The 24,965-nt window shown below is 34.1% G+C and overlaps 1 protein-coding gene across 4 annotated transcripts in view; it reads right to left on the minus strand.

Moving 5' to 3' along the window:
• Positions 1-24,965, minus strand: part of LOC123533786 (glutamate receptor ionotropic, NMDA 2B-like) — a 271,661-nt gene that overhangs the window by 207,366 nt on the left and 39,330 nt on the right. Inside the window, exon 1 of one of the 4 annotated variants that reach the window (XM_045315656.2) lies at positions 18,676-18,898. The exons of the other annotated variants lie outside the window; for them this stretch is intronic. The gene's annotated coding sequence lies outside the window, so the exon portion shown is untranslated. Of the gene's footprint in view, positions 1-18,675; positions 18,899-24,965 lie in introns of those variants that run through there. 4 annotated transcript variants of the gene reach the window in all.

Genomic DNA, 24,965 nt, shown 5'->3' on the forward strand with positions numbered 1-24,965 from the left:
CGTCAGAACCCTGTATGTCACTCCAGTGCAGCGGGTAATGTAATTTATCAGTCTGTTACCTGCATATTCCGAGAATGATAGATGGATCGGGAAGAGGAAAAATAAACGCCCCGTCAGTTTCGTTCTGAAACAAATACGTCTTCTGCTAATTACTTATGTATCTTTTTAGTTGCCTTTTCAATGAAGATACATATATTAGATAGATAAAATAAAAATGATAAAAAGGATCTGAGCAGTCTGAGCAGTAAAGTTGTATTTATTACTAAACGATTTAAGCAGGAACATTATTCATAGTTGTATTCTCTAAGGAAGCATAAGTTTACGAAGTATATGAAATGTTTGATCATTACACATTATTGCTCATTAATTCGTATCACAGAAATATTACTCTTTTGACTTTCATTTTTAAATACTATAAGTATTTTCAAAGTTAAAACATCATATAGAAATGAAACTTCTAAGAAACGTTATTCTGCACCTCTGATATATATTCAGAAACATTATTATTTCTACTAGCGATTGTTATAAAAATATTACATCTTTCACTATCTCCTTATTTAACTGATTTAAATTGTTGACAAACATGACTACCTTTCTTTGAAATTTGGCCTTGCTTGCACGTATGACTACCTTTCTTTGAATTTTGGCCTTTGCTTGCGCGTAAATGGCTCAAAATCAATAAATCCGCCATATGGAATATTCGATCTATTGAATTATTTACTGAATAAGTCTGACCATGTTGGTCATGAAAGGAAATCCATCTATAGTCGTGCATTAAATGTGTAACTCCAAACGTTTAAAAAAAAACTCCGAAGAGGTAAATAAAAAATAAGATAAAATTTGGTGCTGAATTTAAGCAACGCACGTGCAATACAAGTACTTAGGGTTGCCAATACATCGCCGATAAAGCTCAAATATGGTTAACAGGAAGAATAAAGCTTGTAATCGGGTTAAAAAGTATCAAAATTGACACGCACAATATCTCTTTCCAGGATGGCGTTTTAGCGCATTTCACGTCTAACAATATATAAGTTTAGATCATTTGTTGTGATCTAGCCAGACGCATAAACATGGTTCTCTTCCATACACATCTCTTAATTTGACAGGACAGCCCACATTATGCAATACTAATGCCAAGGGATTAAACTTGCTTGCCAAGAACTTTCATGGATTGCAGTCAAAATAGTATTAAATTTATAATACCAACTCTTAAAACAAATCTCTTTAAACCTGTCTGAGCCAAGAAAAACAAGCCTAAACCTGATTTATCCTTGGATTACAGAATTTTATGTAACTAAACCCTAGTCTCAAATTTCATGCAAAGGAAGCATAATTTTAATCCCATGGGAAACAAGTTCGAATGACGAGGTTTTGGTTAACATCCGTCTTCTAGTAACATTGAGACAGATCATAAAGTATGAAGTGGTATTCCTTAGAACATACATACGTTGCTCCACCAGTTCGATGTTTAAACAACTTTCTGGTATAAATAATCAAGGAAATGATTTTAAATGAAACTTTTACAATTAAATCCTTGTTGGTGAATTAAAATAGTTGATATCAATAAAATCTGTAAAAAATCCTTTTGAAGCAAAGAATGCAACCAAGAAGAATAATAGCAGACTCGGTTTGATTGAGTCTGTTCATGAGAGATAATGAAATGTGCAACACCTCTCATGCCCTCTAGCACCGGTTTAAGCGGAACTCTATTACACATATGTTGAATGAACTCCATGATCCCAAAGGACCAGAAAATATAACAAGACTGAATCAAAGTACGGGGAGACTTTTTTACAGCCGCCTCACAGCACTTAAAGATTGCTGTTGTGATAGTTAATAAAATCTGTAAAATGATCCTTTGGAAGCAAAGAATGCAACCAAGAAGAATAATAGCAGACTCGGTTTGATTGAGAATGTCCATGAGAGGAAATGAAATGTGCAACACCCCTCACGCCCCCTAGCAACGGCTTAAGCGGTTTCTATTACACATATGTTGAATGAACTCCATGATCCCTAAGGACAACAAAATATAACAACACTGAATCCAAGTACGGGGAGACCTTTTACAGCCGCAGATTGCTGTTGTGATAGTTAATAAAATCTGTAAAAAGATCCTTTGGAAGGGAAGCAAAGAATGCAAGGACTCCTTGACAATTTTGGTTTCTTATATACTAAATGAAATGCTTGTATTGGCATCCTTTCATGAATTATTTTCTCTTGATAAAACTTTTTTCAGAAAGCTTCCTCGGAAAGGCACCAGACAAGTGTGCATAACAGCTGTATTTAATTACCTCATTTCTGTTATGCCAAACACTATGACGGAAAGACGAAATCTGATCTTTTAGTGATATACCCATGTGATTTACAACCCGTATCAATCCATTGAGCTGAGCCAATTCAAAGGCTGATAATAATAAATCGCAATTTCATACTAATCATTGAGGTAACATAATACGGGGTATGTTCAAAACATAGAGTGAAAACGAATATAAGAATTTATCGGAAATAAGGAAAATTTCTACATTACATCAACAAAAACCTCTGACCTATTTTCTCACAGACTCCAAACAGCAAGAGGGAGCGAATTTCAGTGGTGGGAACAGCCGAGGAGACGAGGTAGTTTTGAATTAGTAGGTAATTACTGTTTTGCTTGTAAAAGGATAACAATGCCGTTCACTTACAATTATTTCTACTGGTTTACTTTAACAACTTATTTGATAGTAGCTTGCGTTTATATAGATACAGCAACACATCTGAATGTTGGGTTTTGTAGAACAATGAATTATCCAAACAGCCAGAACAGAAGCATTCTGATAATCAGATTGAGCTATTTCTTTTACCAGAAAACAACATTTTTAGCTAAGAATAAAATCATTCCAATCTTTATGACATATATGAGAGTTGTTCAAAAATAACTTGGATTTTGTCTCCAGCTTTTATAAATTTTAAAGAAGCGAAACAAAAGTTCATCACAATTTGCAATCTTCCCATTAACTTCAATGAACATTTGACATAAATATTACTATATTGACAGAAAACAGTCACCAACATAAATCCAGTGCACGTGATTTATTTGAACGACGTCATTGGTGACAGCATGATGATTTAATTATTTTTTGCAATAATTTATATTTGTAAATTATTTTTAAAATTTTGATAGTCATAATTAGTTATTCGCCTAGAATACTAAAAACATTACCACAACTTAGACAGGCAGCACACCGTAATTAGCCTGTCCTTCTACAAGGTGACATGGATCGACATTAACAGATTCACTGAACGTTTTTAAATTATTTCTTCCTCGGCCTTCACCGTCTGGTGATCTTTCTCAAACATCCAAAATGGCTGCGTACTTTCGAATCATGTCACATTGATGTCTAGCTATTAGTATTCTTGTTTGCATATTTTATAGTCAACTAGCAGACTTTCAGCGATAATTCAAATCATCAAAGATCAAAATGCATGGTAGTTTTATCGCACTATGTGCTTTAACTACCAACGGAAATGTGAAAAATATATGCTCAACCTACACAATAAATTACAATATAACATATTTAACATGGCTGTATACACAAAATGTGGCTTTTGACTGCAAACGTCCAGTTAGTTCTGAGCAATCTTCGTGCATCCCGACATCTTCAATTTCAATCAATATGTTTTATTTGTTTATTTTTTATCTATTCTGTTTTCTTTATCTATATGGCATTTTCTTCCTCTAATGTGTAAATGTTATACTGACAGACGTAATCTTCTATTATTTGCATTTTCTGTATTCCGGCACCACTTAAGAATGCCCCATAAAAGTGTCTGCTTTGAAATAGCTAAACTGACTCTGTCTGATAGATGGTAAATAGTGTCACTGATGGAAATTTTTCTTATTTTATGAGTTCACTGGCAATAAATCAGAATCCTATTAGTTTCTTGTATTATTGTTAGAACTGGATGGTGATATCTTGATACTTGTTTCCAGAATGGTTAAATAGTAACCGTTTTATTGAAGACATAGTATTTATCACGAGAAAAATTGTAGGAGATTCCCCTTTCCCCTTTCTAGAAATAATCTCTTTTTATCATGTGAAGTTATGTCTCAAGGAAAATGGCTGTTTGGATGCGAAATGTAATTCAAACTAATACACGGATATATCAATAAGTTAAGGCAGCTGTTTTATGTATTCGATGGACTAGCAACAGGACTTCTTTCAACAAAGACATATAAAAGTGAGATTTGTTCGTATCGAACCTAATATATTTTCAGTTCCCGCTAGACTTCGAACAAAAGAAACACTTAGAAATAAATTGTCTCGTAAAATGTCTCTAATTGTTTCTTTTTAAAAAACTATGATATACAGTTTCGTGCTTATGAAGTAAAGGGTTGCAACAAATATACAGAATCTGTTTTCCTTCTTACTAAACTATAATCGTGTATTCGTAATGCTTGTTTTCATAATCAATTATTTAAGAAGATTTATTACATATTTCATTTTTTTCAGTTTACCGGAAGTACCTTTTCTATTTTGAAGGTATCGTCAGAGTAGAAAAGCTAATACGACACGTCTGTAATTTATTTATTATTTGAGAGACTATGTAGATCTATAAATGATGATACTCAAAGAAGCGTTTTGATACCATATGGTTCTTCTATTATTAAATTCAAAGTTATTAATGATCGTATTAATATCAGGTGAAGGAAAGTTCAGTGCAACATATTTCTGAGTCTATAATTTTTTATTATGTGTTTCATTTATGAAAACAAATCTATTTCTAGTGACTTTTTTCAAGAAAGAGTAAGAACAGAAAACAATAAAACACATATGTTATATATAATATATTTTAACGGTTTTGTGCCAAAACACGACATTTTCCTAAGGCAAGGTGGTCTTACGCATAAGTAACCGTCTGAACTTTGAATGCTAGTACTGTATTTTACCAGTAAATCTGTCTAATGTAATTTACTTAGCTCAGTTCCATGATTACACTTTCAGACACATGGCATCGAATCAAAAGTGATGCAAAATATAATTATTTTATCTTGTAGCGTTTATAGTTTGCAATTCGTTAATTATTTAATCATATTTGTCCTGCGAAACAACTTTGAGTCGACTGAGAACTTGAAATTCTGTTTTTAAGTTTGTAATGTGATAAATTGAACAAAAATGTGTTTGACATTAAAAGCAATTGGTAAGCACATAGGAGATAGTTATTACATGTACCATTTTATGTCAAAACATCTTTATATTCAAGCGTTTGAGGCGTCAAGACTACTGGTAAACTACAATGAAACATAACACATTCCATTTGTCTACAATAACTACTTTTATCTTATTAATATTCTAGCACCGAACTGCAGTTCTGCAAATTTTAAGGAATTCAATGTAATGTCTGGTATTAAAACGCTAAACTTGAGATGCCTGATTTGTGCTTTAGAGTAAACTTTCCTCATGATTTATCAACCCGCTGCCCAAAGGTACATGGTAGTGTTGACTTCTGCTAATGAAACATTAGTAAGAATAACTGCGGTGCACAAGTTCCAGAAATTTACGACGAAAACGAATAGCAACACCATGAGTTGTGTTTGTTTGTTTGATGTCAGATTTTAGCCGTTTGTAGCAGTATTTAGGTTTATTTATCAGCGGTCAGTTAACATTTTCATTATTCCTTAATTCTGTACAAGTACTAACTCCACACGTTACAACCTCCTCAACCGAATCACTGGTAGAGAAAAATATTATTTCAGACACATTATCTCCTGTATTAAAGGAAAAATATCCGTCCGCTCAGCATTCGAACTTCAGACTTTTCGATGCTTAGCGGTCCAAACCTTCAATTTGAAATTTAAAGAAACATTAATGCTATTGTTTGTGATATAACATAAATATTTGTAAGAATGAGAAGCAATAGTTCTATTTATATATCAAGATTTTGTTTTCAGTTTTGTCAAATTTTATAAGTATGTTGGTTTATAATTATAGATATAAATAGACTTGGAAAAGTAGTATGGTGTAATCAGCTATCGCGGCATATCCCGGTTGATTTCATTAACAGTCATAAACAACGGTCCTGTAACATAGATCTATATATTAGAAATATCGAAACGTTTTGATCCATATTGATAGCTAGCCAAGGATAAGAAAAACATTGATGATAACACTTGTGAGGTTCAAGTGTTGTGAACATAGGTAACGGAGTGATGAAGGCGCCTGTATTACCGAAAGCTTCAGGCTGTTTAGCAGATTATTTGCCCCTCATTTCTGTAGGGTTGAGCTGGGATGTGAGAAGGCTAATTACTATAAATCTTCCTCTACTAACATTACCTGGTGAAAAAATGCCCTATGCCATTTATTTTGTTATTATTATTGAAAAAGAAAATAATAAAACAAACAAAAGAAACAACAATTTATAGGCTTGAATAAGTAGTGATACAGAATTCTGTAATTCGCTACAAATCCCCTGTGTTCGAAATAGCAAATAAAGTGGTCCACTGGTGTCCAAACAACACTTACTTGTCTTATTAAATTAGCCAAACAAGACTCCTATCTCAGAAAGCATACCGTGAGAACTTCAATTATCTAGTTTGTCGTACAAGTAATAACAAGACGAGTTATTTGTAGAATGAAATTTCTTTTAGTGATAAGTTTTAATGTTTTAAGGAATGACTAGCAGTGCACATGGGATTTTCATAAAATTGGGAAAGTCACGTGTTCTTAACTGAGTCTGCATATAAAACAAACAATCAACATCACACAAAATATAATTCTTTTGACTGTTTGTTTTGTAACTACTGAAGAAGCCGCCAACAACCAGTAAATAAGAATGCAAACATTTTTTCACACCTGCTGCGAAAGTGAAATCTACGTACTGAAAATTAAAGTGGTAAGCAGTAAGAATTATTGCGTTATTGCCCAGATTGTCAGAGACTTTTTAAAACTTATCATAGTTTTATCCACTTTATGTGTCATATTTTACAGAATAATGTTTCCTCTTTGGGTGATTTGATAACAACTAAATCCAGAAGTAAAATATAGACTGCAAAGGCCATCAGGGAATAAAATAAATACTTGACGCTTCTATAAAATAATTCTGCAGTTTATGTCATGTTCGGTCGTGTCTGGAAGAGCAAACACGTCTTTTCTATTAACCAAACCATACTTAAATGTAATATGTCCTAGTAAGTGGGGTTAGGTCGGAGAAATCTCCTGAGACCTCAGATGGAAGATGAACTCTGTAAATTACCTGAAATTGATTCTCTGACAGCAAATATCTGGCTGCTGGCTAATCGTATTTTACAAACAAATATAACGTTTCAGCGGTAATAGTGTAGCATTTATTGTGTGGTTCATATACATTTCGCCCGAATCACACATAAACCTGTTTGTTTTCCGTTTCATCTGTTGATAATACTTGTTATTTTTCTTTTTATAACCGAGCCCTATATTATACAATCCATTTTTATTTCACGCCATTTTATATTATAATACGCACAGAAGGAATATGCAAAACCGCTATTATTTATTACATTAATATTTAATACCTGTAGAAGATGGCCACCTGTATTCGTATGTTTATTGTAATAGATGTGTCAGGTCCATGCATTGTTCCTAGCACGGGCGGGCACCTGGACACAACCATCGAACCCACATCGACTAGTGGCAAGTTACCTTCATCACCCAGATAATGGACGTTCAAATTTTATTTTCAGTTGGGTAAAGGCATTTTCTTTGCGATTTCCAACAATTTATGGGTCATAATTTGGAGTCAGTAACTGTAACGGCCTTAAATTCCTTTGAAGTAGATTTACAAAATAACTTCGATACACTTCCGAAGATTAACATGCAAACATGCCAAACTAGCGGGTGATTTGAAAGCAGTTAAGAGGTGTTTCTGGGTTTTTAATATATGTTGCTTATATGTGACTCAAGTGTTGTTTAAACTGCTGATATGTTTTTCGAATCTTAAATATTTGAAATATCTTTTATGGCACATTTGTTCATGCCAAAGAACCACAAAACATAATAACATAGATTTTGCCTTGTTGTGTATGCTTGTTTTACTTTGTCTATGCATTTTACTCAGATATCTATCGTCTAACTGCTGTACCAAGATATCTATCGTCTACACAGTCATACATACACTGCTGTACTCAAATATCTGTTGTCTTCACAGTCATACATACACTGCTGAACTCAAATATCTATTGTCTATACAATCATACATACACTGACGTACTCAGATATCTATCGTCTACACAGTCATACATACACTGCTGAACTCAAATATCTATTGTCTACACAATCATACATACACTGACGTACTCAGATATCTATCGTCTACACAGTCATACATACACTGCTGTACTCAGATATATATCGTATACACAGTCATACATACACTGACGTACTCAGATATCTATCGTATACACAGTCATACATACACTGACGTACTCAGATATCTATCGTCTACACAGTCATACATACACTGCTGTACTCAGATATTTATCGTATACACAGTCATACATACACTGACGTACTCAGATATCTATCGTCTACACAGTCATACATACACTGACGTACTCAGATATCTATCGTATACACAGTCATACATACACTGACGTACTCAGATATCTATCGTATACACAGTCATACATACACTGACGTACTCAGATATCTATCGTCTATACAGTCATACATACACTGACTACATACACTGACGTACTCAGATATCTATCGTATACACAGTCATACATACACTGACGTACTCAGATATCTATCGTATACACAGTCATACATACACTGACGTACTCAGATATCTATCGTATACACAGTCATACATACACTGACGTACTCAGATATCTATCGTCTATACAATCATACATACACTGACGTACTCAGATATCTATCGTCTACACAGTCATACATACACTGCTGAACTCAAATATCTATCGTCTATACAATCATACATACACTGACGTACTCAGATATCTATCGTCTACACAGTCATACATACACTGCTGAACTCAAATATCTATCGTCTACACAATCATACATACACTGACGTACTCAGATATCTATCGTCTACACAGTCATACATACACTGCTGTACTCAGATATCTATCGTATACACAGTCATACATACACTGACGTACTCAGATATCTATCGTATACACAGTCATACATACACTGACGTTCTCAGATATTTATCGTCTACACAGTCATACATACACTGCTGTACTCAGATATTTATCGTATACACAGTCATACATACACTGACGTACTCAGATATCTATCGTCTACACAGTCATACATACACTGACGTACTCAGATATCTATCGTATACACAGTCATACATACACTGACGTACTCAGATATCTATCGTATACACAGTCATACATACACTGACGTACTCAGATATCTATCGTATACACAGTCATACATACACTGACGTACTCAGATATCTATCGTATACACAGTCATACATACACTGACGTACTGAGATATCTATCGTATACACGTCATACATACACTGACGTACTGAGATATCTATCGTATACACAGTCATACATACACTGACGTACTGAGATATCTATCGTATACACAGTCATACATACACTGACGTACTCAGATATCTATCGTATACACAGTCATACATACACTGACGTACTCAGATATCTATCGTATACACAGTCATACATACACTGACGTACTCAGATCTGTCGTCTACACAGTCATACATACACTGCTGTTCTCAAATATCTGTCGTCTACACAGTCATACATACACTGCTGTACTCAAATATCTGTCGTCTTCACAGTCATACATACACTGCTGTACTCAAATATCTGTCGTCTACACAGTCATACATACACTGCTGTACTCAAGTAACTATCGTCTACACAGTCATACATACACTGCTGTACTCAAATAACTATCGTCTACACAGTCATACATACACTGCTGTACTCAAATATCTGTCGTCATCACAGTCATACATACACTGCTGTACTCAAATATCTGTCGTATACACAGTCATACATACACTGCTGAACTCAACTATCTGTCGTCTACACAGTCATACATACACTGCTGTACTCAACTATCTGTCGTCTACACAGTCATACATACACTGCTGTACTCAACTATCTGTCGTCTACACAGTCATACATACACTGCTGTACTCAAATATCTGTCGTCTACACAGTCATACATACACTGCTGTACTCAAATATCTGTCGTCTACACAGTCATACATACACTGCTGTACTCAAATATCTGTCGTCTTCACAGTCATACATACACTGCTGTACTCAGATATCTATCGTATACACAGTCATACATACACTGCTGTACTCAGATCTGTCGTCTACACAGTCATACATACACTGACGTACTCAGATCTGTCGTCTACACAGTCATACATACACTGCTGTACTCAAATATCTGTCATCTACACAGTCATACAAATATCTGTCGTCTACACAGTCATACATACACTGCTGTACTCAAATATCTGTCGTCTTCACAGTCATACATACCCTGCTGTACTCAAATATCTGTCGTCTACACAGTCATACATACACTGCTGTACTCAAGTAACTATCGTCTACACAGTCATACATACACTGCTGTACTTAAATATCTATCGTCATCACAGTCATACATACACTGCTGTACTTAAATATCTATCGTCATCACAGTCATACATAAACTGCTGTACTCAAATAACTGTCGTCTTCACAGTCATACATACACTGCTGTACTCAAATAACTATCGTCTACACAGTCATACATACACTGCTGTACTCAAATATCTGTCGTCATCACAGTCATACATACACTGCTGTACTCAAATATCTGTCGTATACACAGTCACACATACACTGCTGAACTCAACTATCTGTCGTCTACACAGTCATACATACACTGCTGAACTCAAGTATCTGTCGTCTACACAGTCATACATACACTGCTGAACTCAAATATCTGTCGTCTACACAGTCATACATACACTGCTGTACTCAAATATCTGTCGTCTACACAGTCATACATACACTGACGTACTCAGATATCTATCGTATACACAGTCATACATACACTGACGTACTCAGATCTGTCGTCTACACAGTCATACATACACTGCTGTACTCAAATATCTGTCGTCTACACAGTCATACATACGCTGCTGTACTCAAATATCTGTCGTCTTCACAGTCATACATACACTGCTGTACTCAAATATCTGTCGTCTACACAGTCATACATACACTGCTGTACTCAAATAGCTATCGTCTACACAGTCATACATACACTGCAGTAGGATTTGTTTTGGAGAGACTACGCTACTTTCTTAATTAATCTTTGTTCACAGGAGTGTACACATGGACGTACACACGAACATGTCACGGACGCACATGACAGACAAAGCGACACATACAAACTAAAACACGTATATAGCTTCTATGTGGCTTAACCGACCTAACTCCACTCTTTACCCTCACCATATTCGCAGGACAGTGTAATGAAACTAAGCCATGTAGATCCTTGATATACGCAATTTTTGTGTAAGCCCTATACATTTCGTATAATTAAATTAAAGATTAACATACATTCATAGGCAATTATCTGTTTATCTTATTTCGTGCGTGCGTGCGTGCGTGTGTAAAGTTTTAATTTGATCAGCTTATTTTGAACGTTTACAGTATTTAAAAGTCATTACCAAATATAAAACTCAACGTAAGTATGGTTGAAAGCAGGCCATGTTCATTTAATCAAAGCCGGCCAGTGCTTATTGAGTGATATTTCAACCGCTACACCTGGAGAATTAACATTTTATTGTGCATAGACCGGTCATGATTTGAACAATGTTGGTAGAGATCCACTAAACAATGCTACATACCAAATATCTAAGCTCTGTACATTGTGATTCAAGACAAGAAGATTTTTTAAGGTTTTCCTTATACAACGCTATGTAAAATAAAGTTTGCCCCAGGGTCGGGGCAATTTCAACCCCAACCCTATAGCGGAGTGATTCCGAATATTTCGAATGTGAATATAAAGATCACAGTTATTCTAGTATCCGTTGGTGCTTGATTTTGTTGCTCAATTGCTCACACATTCACAAAATACCAAGATTATAAAGAATAAATAAGGGATTACTTTTTACACGTCCAGAATATTTGTGATGCGGTAACATAGAAATAGAAGGACAATTTCATAGATGGAGGTTGAAACTTGGTAGCTGATTTAGAGCATTGGCTAAAACAACTAGAACTATGAGAACAGATGAGAAACGAGAGTGCACTGGTCACATAAATTTATCAATTCAGCCAGATTCAACGTTTTAACAACACTTCTATTGAGGTTGTTTATACCAGACATTGTCTGGAAGCACTATTCACAAAATCTACAGGGGATTGTAAAGTGTCCATACGACAATAATGCTTGTTTAAGCTGTTAAATCCCGCGAGACTTTCCATGGAGAATGAACTTTTTGTTACAAATTGTCTGAAATTGATTTTCCACCAGGCATTTTTTCCTTATATTTGCTAAGTTTTACCGACATAAATTTGGTCATACGGCGACTGTTAAACAACAAGCTTTCTAATGTAATAACTCTTGATACATTTCTCGTGTAAACGAAATTTACATTTAGCAACCTTTCTTTGAATCTACAGGGATAACAAGTATTTTGAAGCAGTGATGATCCAGTCTGCTTCGGAATATCCTGCACGAACAATACTTAAGAACAAGTAGTTCAGCACGTTTCTGGTATATGCCCACTATTTCTCCCGCCATTGCAACATATAAACTTGACACCTCTGGGTATGACCGGTCTGCCAGTTGTAATGACATTGTTACAATAAATAAAATCTGAAAAGTAGATCCCTTGGAAGCACCGAGAACAAAGCAAACAGTGAAAATTGCAGACTCGGTTTGATTGAGTCTGTTCATGAGCAGTAATGGAAAATGCAACACTGCCCACGCCCCCTAGCACCGGCTTAAGCAGTATTCAATCTTCAAATCTAAATGAGTTGAAATCAATGATCCCGAAGGACCAGAAAATATAACAACACTGAGATGAAGTCGGGCGACTTTTTACGGCCGCCACACAGCACTTAACACCCGCTGTTAGACATACTCGAAAATAGCAGTTTTGCAACAGGATGAAAATGTATCTCATTATATTATAGATGTAACTGGTAATAAGTCACTGTCTGTGGCGATTCCTGTTTGATAGAAGATGTTATTTATCTTAAAAAATACAAACAAGAACAAAGATCAGTTCCAAATTTAAGAGATGCAATGGTTTGCAATGTTTTAGGTTTTTGTATTAACTACATTTCTGTCTGTCATATAAACTTTCAACTAGAACTGTACGCTAAAAAAAACATGTAAAAGAAATAAGAATACTTTCACCCGACAATTTCACTATATCTCTCTACTTAAAACATTTTTATATTAAAATACAAATGTTTATAGTTTTTGGCACGCAAGATGAAACCCATTTTAGTATTCGCTCAGTGTTATATTTTGCCCCTATTTCATTCTTACAAAGGATGAACAATCACTATAAAGTATCTATGTTGTATGATAGGCTAACAATGTAACATTATATAACAAGCCAAGGCATAAATGTGTACTACCACTTAATTATTTTTAATTTTGGTTGGGTTTAACGTCTCACAGACAAATCTACATGTCATATGGCGACTTTTATTGTAGTATACTAAAACATTGTACATAGTACAAATCTTTAACTAAATACTTATAAGAATCATACTGCTATTTCAAAAGATACGTGTTTGTGGATGACGTATGAGTTTTTTGTTTCCCCTCCACATTTAAACAGTACCATATGAAATGTATGAAGCAGTTAACATGCAATAGTAAGTTTCTTGGCATGAACGTTTAGAATTTCAGTATGTGCAAAATTAAGTCAGAGTGCACGAACACTCACGAATTACACCGCATATTTGATAGTGAATAGATAGGGAAAAGCATTGTCAGTCGCATATTGTCAGAGTCATTATGAACAGGCACAGGCATTAATATTTGATTTTTGAAATAAAGTCATAAACCGGTCCCTTTGCAGTCAGTGCATCAATCCCGTTGTTTTACCACAGGATCTATAACGATTGGGTTTCTTTTTGTTTAGCTAACAAACGAATCGAGTTCTGTCAGAATATGACGCAAAAATATCAAACTAGCGTCTATTGCAGTTCGTGACATGCAAGAAAGTATATTTTAAATCCCCTTAAACAAATTTGAAAACGACTGGTACATTACTCTACAATAAAATATATGTAGCATTTACAATTTACACTAGAAATTATATCTCTTTTATACCGTTTATACCCGAAATGCACCAGTAAAACAAGATATACATAACATAGCCACATTAATATTGGTGTCGTGTGCGGCACCAGTAAAACAAGATATACATAACATAGCCACATTAATATTGGTGTCGTGTGCGGAACCACAAACCATACACACGTTTTGACCGCACGATTTCTAACAAATGAATGAATGCTAAGGTACGATTCAGTGTGACTTCATACACAAGTACTGGGTCAACTAACAAAACCACTGTATCATTTTTTTTGGATTTGATTATAATAAATTCTATTCACAAGTAGTTTTCGGGTTGTTGAATTTAATTTACTAGTTTTACATACACCTCAAAGTTTCATTATGCAGTTACTTGACACCTAGATGTAAATCGTAGTAACCAACGGGTCAATGCTTAAATATAGTTGTACAGATAGTGCAAAATAGTTGCATGGTAAGAATCGAACTCATTAATATTCTGGGCTCTCGTGATTTTATTATTACTCTTATTACGCATCCGAACTGCTGCCTAAATTGTATTCACTAATAAAAATAAGAGTAATTTATTATTTCTTAGATACAATATTTACCTTTTTTGGCTATCTTTTATTGTCGCGTGGCACACAATGTTTCATGTAAATCATACTGATAATTTTAGTAACTCCTCGCAAACCAAAGAAACAAATGAGTTATCATTGGTAAAATATTCCGGGAAGTTAATATTCTTCTGCTATGAACTGGAGCTACATATGAGCCGCGCCATTTGAAAACCAGCATAGTGCGTTTGCGACCAGCATGGATCCAGACCAGCCTGCGCATCCGCGCAGTCTGGTCAGGATTCATGCTGTTCGCTTACGGTTTCTCTAGTTGCAATAGGCTTTGAAAGCGAACGGCATGGATCCTGACCACGCGGATGCACAGGTTGGTCTGGACCCATGCTGTCGCAAATGCACAATGTTGGTTTTCTCATGGCGTGGCTCAAATATACCTTTTCAGTTGGTATACATAGCTGTGTATTGCTGGTTTAGACGCTGCTGACATTACACCCGGGTATATAATGCGACCAATGCACTAGGAACTGCAGTGATGTACATGTATATTAAATATTCTTGTTAGGTAAACGTATCCTCCGGCGGGGTGTATGTTCTCCGTGACGATTTGATAAAAGACATTGTGTCTGAAATCATTTGTCCTCCACCTCTGATAATTAATGTGGGGAAGTTGGCAGTTACTTGCAGAGAACAGGTTTGTACTGGTACAGAATCCAGGAACACTGGTTAGGATAACTGCCCGCCGTTACATAACTGAAATACTGTTGAAAAACGGCGTTGAACCAAAAACAAACAAAACAAAACAAATGCCGTCAGAATGTATGTATCTGCATCGTTTACAAGCTTAGGTAATCTGGTGAAAGGTTGAACAACAATACATCTTGGTCAAAGTTAATCATTATTGAATGCAATTTATGAATGCAGAACGAAACTGAGTTCAAAAGTACAAGGAACTTTATCACAAAACAAATAATTTTTATTACCTCACATGATATTTATACTATTTCTCGCAAAAAGACCGGATATATAAATATTATTTTTTTATATCTATTTGCTAAGAAGTTGATATGATCATAATGCATATCCCACGTTGATTTTGCTTTAGTGTTTCTGGTTATTTTCCTTTGATGTTGTTTTCCGAAGAAAGTGAAAGACTGAATGGAAAACAAAAACTTGTACAAAAATAGGTTATAAGTATGTATGTATTAAACAACGTCTAAATACAAAATATATTTCATCGTTTGAACTGCACTTTAAGAGCTGTAGCCAGAACATTTCGTGCAAGGCATGTAATCATCGAGCATCCGGCTGCTCTGTCAAGCATTCCGGACGTTAAGAATACCTGAAAGCGTCAAGAATTACGGGCATCTGACAGGGAATAGCATTATTATTTATTCTTGTAGTGCTGCAATTTGTTTCTGTCAGTAGATAAAAGTATAAGATAAATTGCATCATACAAAAAACAATTGAATTCAGGACAAAATATTGAAAAAAAAAAAGTCTTTACAAACAAAACTTTTATTGCTTATTCCTTAAATAAAATATATAGGCAATGAAAAGTGCATTTTACTTTGCGGTGTACAAAACAGTATTTCTAACACGATCCGATTCATTTTTCTATTAAACAAAGAAGGCTGAAAACAGTGAGTTATTATACAACAAATTACTGTTCTGATGTCACAATTATTACGTCATGGCGTCAAACGGCATAGCGGCGCGCTGGAAAAGAAACCGACTGAAAACGGGCAAATATTTAATGAATGTCGTTAAGGATGTACTTAAAAATACTTGGTAACGTGTTAGAATCGAAATAATATTATATCTCATTTAGTGATTTGCTGTGCCCTCGTGATATAATTCCTTCGCAACTGAATTCCAAACAATGATTTATTCAGCGACAAATCACTAAATGAGATATAATATATCTCATTTAGTGATTATTATTATTATTATTTCTTAAATATTTGTTTCATTATAACATGAAAATACTATTATGTATGTCTATCAGCGACAATTTAAAATGCAGCCAATTTTTATACTTCTGCAATCTGTGCTTCCAATGATCAACACTGTATGTTCATTTGCAAAAATATAACTGTATTAGATCTATTTATTATTGCTGCATATTTTGTAAACAGTAATTAAAGACTTTATTCAGAGACAGCTGTAAACTGTTTAGCACCTGAGCGAAAGGCAAAGATAGATAGGTTTGCACAATAACGTGTTCAAATACGTTTGATTGAAATGCTATCAATCGGCGCAGGCAGAATAATGTGCGTAAACTGTTAAGCATCGTTTTATATTGAAAAAGTCATTTCCCTAGTTTTCTATTTGTTAACTATCAGAACGTTTTTATAAGACTAATTATTCTGTCAAAAAGAGAAAGATTTTAGGCAATTTGTAGTATACATGTATTTCCTAGTTTTACTGTCTACCCGTGTATGATAAATTAACGGAGTAAGCCCTTGAATGCCAAAATCTTATGAAATTTGCCCCAATTTATTGATAAAATTTAATTATATCTATCTAAAGTACACTTAACTGGAAGTGAAATTCATATCTTATATGGAATATCATAATTTAGTCAATGTAACAGCCGACGCACATTATAAGGTCTATTAACGGTAAACATATAATTTCAGATGTATATCGAGTATTTACGATTCATGTACGGATAGGAGCGCTTTCACATACTAAACTCTTTTCGTACTGTCTGCATGACTGTAAGAGGTAGTGAAAATGCTTAACATTTTTGCCCTTTGATTAAAACAAACCACCTTCAAAGAATATATATGTTTTGCAACAAAGCCTAAATGCATTGCAGTCCAGCGTACATTTGCACGTGTGTAGTAAATATTGAAATACGCCTAAATAGAGACAACCCGTTTAACAAGAATACTGCTGACCTGAGTATCAAAACTCAAATTCAAATATTGCGACAGAAAATAAATAAATAAATAGATAAATAGGTTACCAATGCAACACGAAGTGAGTGATTGTTGTATTTTTTTTTTAATCTGTATAAAGTTAATATAAATGCTTGCTTTAAATTTTGTTAATGAAAATAAACTTTTATATGTGTGTCATAAATTATGTTAACCATTCATTACTACAAGAAAATGCATCAAAAACAGTAGTTAATAATACATAGATACATATATTGCACACTGGTCTATAACACAATAAAACAAATATTGTAGCTAAACACAAAACATAACAGGATCTGACGGGCCTGCATAAGTTGTAGCAATAGTTCAATGGTGTTTATGAATACCCTCCACAGTGAACATCCTATGTGGTAGTTGAGCCAACTAAGAGAGTTCAAATAACAGTAAACATTATGTTTAAAACGGGTAGTTTATTCATCTTTGGTTTAACGCCGTTTTTCAACAGTATTTCAGTTATGTAACGGCGGGCAGTTAACCTAACAAGTGTTCCTGGATTCTGTATCAGTACAAGCTCTGTTTTCTGAATCAGACATGGAGGACGAATGATTTCACACACAATGACTTTTATCAAATCGTCACGAAGAGTATACTAGTACGCTTTGCCCGAAGATCGAACTCACAACCCCGCGATCCACAGATCTGCGCCCTCTCATTTGAGCAAAGCGGACTGGATCTTACAACGGGTAGGAAAAGTATTATTCCTGAGAGATTCGCATGATTTTGTAAAATAGTAAGTCAAGACAGAAATAGTTCTTTACACCTAAACCCTTTATAGCACTGATACTCTGGCATGATGCCAGTAGCAAATTATTTTGTGCTTCTCATTATTCATAATCTTGTACGAAAACTCGTTACCTTGCTTTGATATTTTCTGTGTATAGCGATATCCAGTCAGTTGATATTTGCACCAGTCACAGTGATAAAGTTAATCAAAAGGCTTTAAACAATATAAAAAACAATTGAAAGTTTTGCTAAAATTTTCAAACATATTTAATCCGACAAACTTGGTAATCACTATAACATCGTGATGTATATTCCTTTCAAACGTAACGCACACAATAATGTATTGAAATTATTCCAGGTAGAATAATGAGTCCCAGACAATTTTTACAATGTGCCAGGAACTACAGTAATGTATGTCATCTTACTGTATATTCTTTCAGGAAAACGTGGCCAAGCAAATTGGTACAGACGTATAACTAAATATTCTGGATTGTAAAGCATGTGCATTGCACTTCCTTTCATGACTGTAGTGTGGGTTATTCATGCGCCAACTGCTTTATACAAAAGACTTATTCGTGTTTTCAAGAATCTGCGCTTCGTTTTTTGTATACTACTGGAAATGCTTTATAAAGTATAGACACTACAAATACAAAAATAGTGCTTTCTTGAACTCAAGAATTAAAACTGATATTGCACTTTTTTTCGTATTCAGACATGATGCGCTTGGGTGTACTCACCTACAAGAAAATATGCTGAAACGATGCGTTGATTGAATAGTGTTAGAAGTTGGTGGCATGTCTGAATTTCTAGTTCCTATATCTAAAACAGTCCAGACCTTAATTTATTACGACGACCAACAACTTGGTTTCTAAAATTACGTAATCTTTTATGCCTGACTCTATCAAGAAAACAGTTCATTTAAGTCAGTAAAACAGTTAAACTTCATGTAAAATAGAAGTAGTTAATATTTACTATTTATATTATATCAAATGATGAAATACTATGTTTTATCAACGAAATATAATCAATATCACTCCTGTTTGAATGATCTAGTTTTCCCCCAACAGTCTGCATTTTATAAATATGAAATATCACACATTTTCTTACTTTTCTCTTGGACTAAAATATATTCCATATACACAAAAAAAAAACAAATATCGCCTACATAATAAAATACTATCTCTTTTTGTATTTTGAACATGGCAGTTTGAAAGCCTATACCTGTAGTCAAAGATTCGTCATGCGATCATTGTAAGAAAGTAGTGTATGATCTTGAGGATGTTTTAATACAAATGGTATAATACAAGTGTTGCAAACAGACAAAAAATATTAGAAAACTAAATCCTTATCACATTGCTACATGGAAGCTTTAAAAGAAAATACTGGTCTTAGTATAAAAGGAAACGTACACAAAATATGCAGCATTACCAAACAAATGAAAATTCCAGAATCACGTGTGTTTATTTTTTTCCAAGTTGCTAAATAGGTAACAAATATTCTAAAATGCTTTTCTCTGTTAGAACACTCTTATTCTACAATGACGTCATGTTAACGTGCAGTGACGTCAATATTTTTGTTGCGACCAAGAAAGAGCGCTACTATATTTTTATCTATTGTTTTAGATTTAAGGCATATTAGAATCGAAATAATTTATAGCAAAACCGTGTTTTAACACTATTTATACACTCGGGCGGTAACACGTCGTAAAAATAATTTCACTCGGGCTGCGCCCTCGTGAAATGATTCGCCCGACGTATAACCGCCCATCGTGCATAAATAATGTTAAAACACTCTTTTACTCTAAATTTATGTCTTAATACTTAAACACATTTGTACGCATACAAAACGACATTAAGCTTTTGCACGAAACGCTAAGAAATTTGTTCCCCTTAAAACATATTAACTCGTTGTGTGTGAACACCGAATGCAGATAAATCGACTATAAAACAACCACATCTATCTTCTGAGACGAAAGTTTATAAGGTGATAATGAATGTTCTGCGTGCAGTGTTCAGACAAAAAATTAGCTTGCTGACGTTTTCTGATAACTGAAAATTGACTGAATAGATAATATCATTCTACACTTGTACCAAAACAACTTCCAAATGCAAATTAAAGACTAAATATTTCTGACAAAACTCATCTATCTTCAACCTCTTACAGAAAGTCTTATTACCTCTCCAAGATATTCGTAAAAGCAAGCACACATGAATCTGATAACTATCACATCTTGAGAAGATTAATGAGACTGTAAAATATGACGTTCGATTTACAGAATGTACTGACACAGAGTTAATATTGGATTCTTCTTAAGTATTTTTCTACGCATATTATTGTCGAAATTCGCTACCATTCTAAATAAGACGTTAATTGTCTCGAATACAGCTTGAAAAACTTAACGTTGCCAGTAGATCTATAAATTTGAAACATTTATTCCATTTAGCACTTGCTGTTTTCTCTATTTGCACTTCATTATCATCTGCAGCAGAACAAGGCTATTTTCAATGTTTGTTTCATTATTACCCCATAAATTACAATAAACATGTATTCCAGCAATTAGTAAAGGTGAGGAATGTGGGGGATAAGTACTTGTTACTATCCTACTCCATTAATCAGGAAAATAGTCCATGCATGTGTTTATGCGATTTTTGTTGGTTAATCATCCATGCGTACCCTAGTAACACAACCTGCTTTTTTGCAGTAATACAAGTTTTTAAACACGTGCTCATAAAATGAACATGTACTAATTGACCAGCTTTCAAATGTAATTATTAAACAGCAACGACCACATGACTTACATACGTATCTGTTTAACATACGTTCGTCAAGTCAGATAAGTTTTTCTCTTCGGCATTGATAGTGATGTTTATAAGAAACTGTTGAAATGTAACAGAAAACCCATAATTAAAACTATAATTATTGCAGATTATTTTGGTTACAATATCCCAATATTGAATGAAACGCAGAAATGTAAAGGGCACTGGTAATATGTACCAGTGGATTCGATTACACGTCTTGCTTGTCTTTAGTACCGCCTCGCGAGACTACCGGCCAGACTGTAGCTCCAAGTTTAATTCCTCTATACTGCGTGGTAAAACATACAGTCGACGAGAATTAAAAGTACGTTTTAGCCAGTAATAATTCAGAAAAGACATTAACATGTCTTTTTTCTCCGAATTCTATGAACTGGATTGTTGGTCAGTTAGATACAGTTGCGGCTTAACATACACCAAATTCGAATTGTTTTTTTTTTCTATAAATAGGAATATTTTTGGAAAGCGCAACGCAATTATGGAGAGAATATATTTCACAAAGACGGCATTGTTTTGTACAGAATGTCAGAAACCTTCGGCTGACTTGATATGATGTTCTACTACAGTTTTTAACTTCGTAAATAATGAAATTAATAAACATTTCACTCGAACGTTTTATTTTCATATTAATATACAACCTTAACAGATTGTTCTCTATTTTTAGTTTCATATTATCAGACAAAAGTAATGAAACCCTTTGTAAATGCATGATACACATCTACACCTATGAATACAAACAGACGATAATGTTAATAGTTTTTTTTTATCACACGTGACATTGTTAGTGTGGAACATTAAAACAGCTGAAATATTCCATGTCCGATACACACTTTCTTACATCTTTGTTTTGTGGAATGTTTACAGTACAGTCAATCTTAGGATAATTAGAATCACGGGAAATATTACAGGCTAGCCGAGGGCACATTTCTGTAACTTTTGCCATCGCCTGGAATGAACCATTTTGATTATTTTCATAAACAAAAATGAGTTCTCTTTTTAACCTCTTCAATCAGGCAAGTAACACCAAGGAGGCATTACATTTTTGTAATTATTTGTCTAGCCAAATGCCATCTTAATAATTTCATTTTAAACTAGCCCTGAATATGAAAACCATTGTAAGTGAGCTTGCCCTTATCTTTGACAGTGTATGTAGAAAGTTACTTCAGATTAGTAAAAGTACCGACTACTCAGTATTCAAATTTTGTAATTTACAATGTTGTACGGGACAATTGAAATCTGAACATGTATCAGATCTGCATACAAAGTAACAAAACCAAAATCCAAAGATGCCAAACATTAACCGATCAGAAAATATAGCCAATTAAACCATAAAATATATCAACCAATATTTCTGTTCTAATAACTTACGGTTAATAGCATAATTAACTTAAAATCGCATTAATTAACCACAGAAATACTGTAAAATCATTTAATTTCTCGAGATATATAAAATGTATACATTATGCAGTCTTACTTTCAATCTTTATGCTATCCCTGCAGCAACAAAATAAAAATATGGATTTGGGTCCGACTTTTACATTTAACAAACACACAAACAAATACTGCGGACGTTTCAAGTTTCTTATCTTTTGCATAAGCTATTATAAATGAAATGGCCTTTCGGCAAGGTTCGCATAAATGCGTCAGACTGGAGATATGAAATAATAATAAAAATTGCCAAATTCATAAAACTTAAAGAATTACAGAATTACTGTACAAAGCTACCTTGGAATCCAGTCTGATCATTTTACCTTTCGTTTTCTTTCGGAAGATTGTTGTTAGTATCAAAAACTCAATAAGTACTAATTGGTGCCAATTAAAAGACATGTTTAATGCAGACATATTGTGTAAGTTAAATTGACAAAGCATACATTATCAACGACTTTCAAGGCTTTTAAGAATGGTCCTGGCGGTGTCTATGAGGTAAAGTCACCTGCCTGAGGTCCATATAACTGAAGTCTCGGATATCCGAATCACAACATGTCTCGGGTAATTCGGTTAAAAACCTGTATAACGTCATAGAAACTATGCAACAGTACAGAATAATATTCAGATTTAAACATGTAAAAAAAAACTATTTTTCACATATTATACGCGTTTCATTTCCATTAAGTACAGATTTTAAAGATTACTGGAATTGACTGTTTTCGCAAACTTGATAAAAACAAAGACTGTTGTCACTTAAAATGTTTCGTAGATACAGACATTGCCAGCAGTATCACTATGCACTTCATGTCATATTTGACAATTTCTGGAAACGCTAATAAGACTTTTCTATTAGCAAAGTAAATGAGATTTTGGTGTGTCCAAACGACATCTTTGTCTCGAGTTTAAGCTGCTGAAATCCTTCGAGATTTAGACTTAATAAAACAAATTATATAAAATTGCTTCTTTGACAGAACATTTCTGGTTATAGGCAAAAAAGTGTTTAACGAAGATACAAGTTTTTAGGTGGAAATAGCACAGCCCGAAAACGTATAAAAGGGATAATAAAGGTGAATAAGAACAAATATTAAAATGTCAGATCTATTTTACATTACTTTAAGGTCAATTAAAAACTTTATTTTCTCTCGTAAGTTGGCTCATGTTACTTGTATTGGTTCAAACGACAAACCAGTCCACTTTATGTTTATATATACAATGATGATCATTATTACATGTAACTTTATAACTGATGTCGTATGGGTTGTTAAAATAAGTATGTGTCATTAACATTAATAGGTATCAGTCTCAGTTATTTATTATGACATTATTAATGTCACTATTATATACATGTATATCAAATTAGATGTTTTCACTTATTGAATGGCGGCTTGTTGATCAATGTTTAGAACTATTGCACGGGGTCTGAAGACTAAGGTTTATAGTTTTTACTAGTGACCGGCAAGCCACTCAATTAGTTTTTATAGATCATATGACGACTTTCCAGCTTTGATGGTGGAGGAAGACACCAGGTGCCCCTGCGAACATTATTTCGTCACGGGCGGGTAAATGGGTAGAACCATCGATCTTCCGTAAGCCAGCTGGATGGCTTCCTCACATAAAGAATTCAACGCCCCGTGTAAGGCTCGAACCTACACGGGCGAGGGGCATCACTAATTATATCAATATAAAACATTATTTTCATTACTATTATTGTTATTATCATTATCTATATACAAAATATTTAAATACTTTCTGTCAACGAGTGTAGTCCTATGCTTACTATCAGGGACAAACTATTTAATGGTAATTATCATTTTGACACGACATAATGATTAAGATTTTAACCCTGTAAGGCTTACTCGATCTGCATTTTATCATGATACTACACTATTACTACATTGATTTCCCAGAACATTTATTTTATAAATAATTGGATAAACTATTCACAAAAACCATAAACGCTTACCCAAATAACCTTCTGATAAACCTTTTGACATTGCATGATAACTTCACCATTTCTTAATCAGACACATGCTGATATATTATGCTGACTACTTAAATTCGTGGAAGACGAACACTTGATTTTCAGCGTGAACATATTTAATGATCGTTTGATTGTTTTACACGTGTAGATGAATTACTGATTGTTTATTGCTTTTCCAGCAGCTTCAAATAACATCAAGA

Source organism: Mercenaria mercenaria, chromosome 12, assembly GCF_021730395.1.
Source record: "Mercenaria mercenaria strain notata chromosome 12, MADL_Memer_1, whole genome shotgun sequence".
Taxonomy (NCBI): domain Eukaryota; kingdom Metazoa; phylum Mollusca; class Bivalvia; order Venerida; family Veneridae; genus Mercenaria; species Mercenaria mercenaria.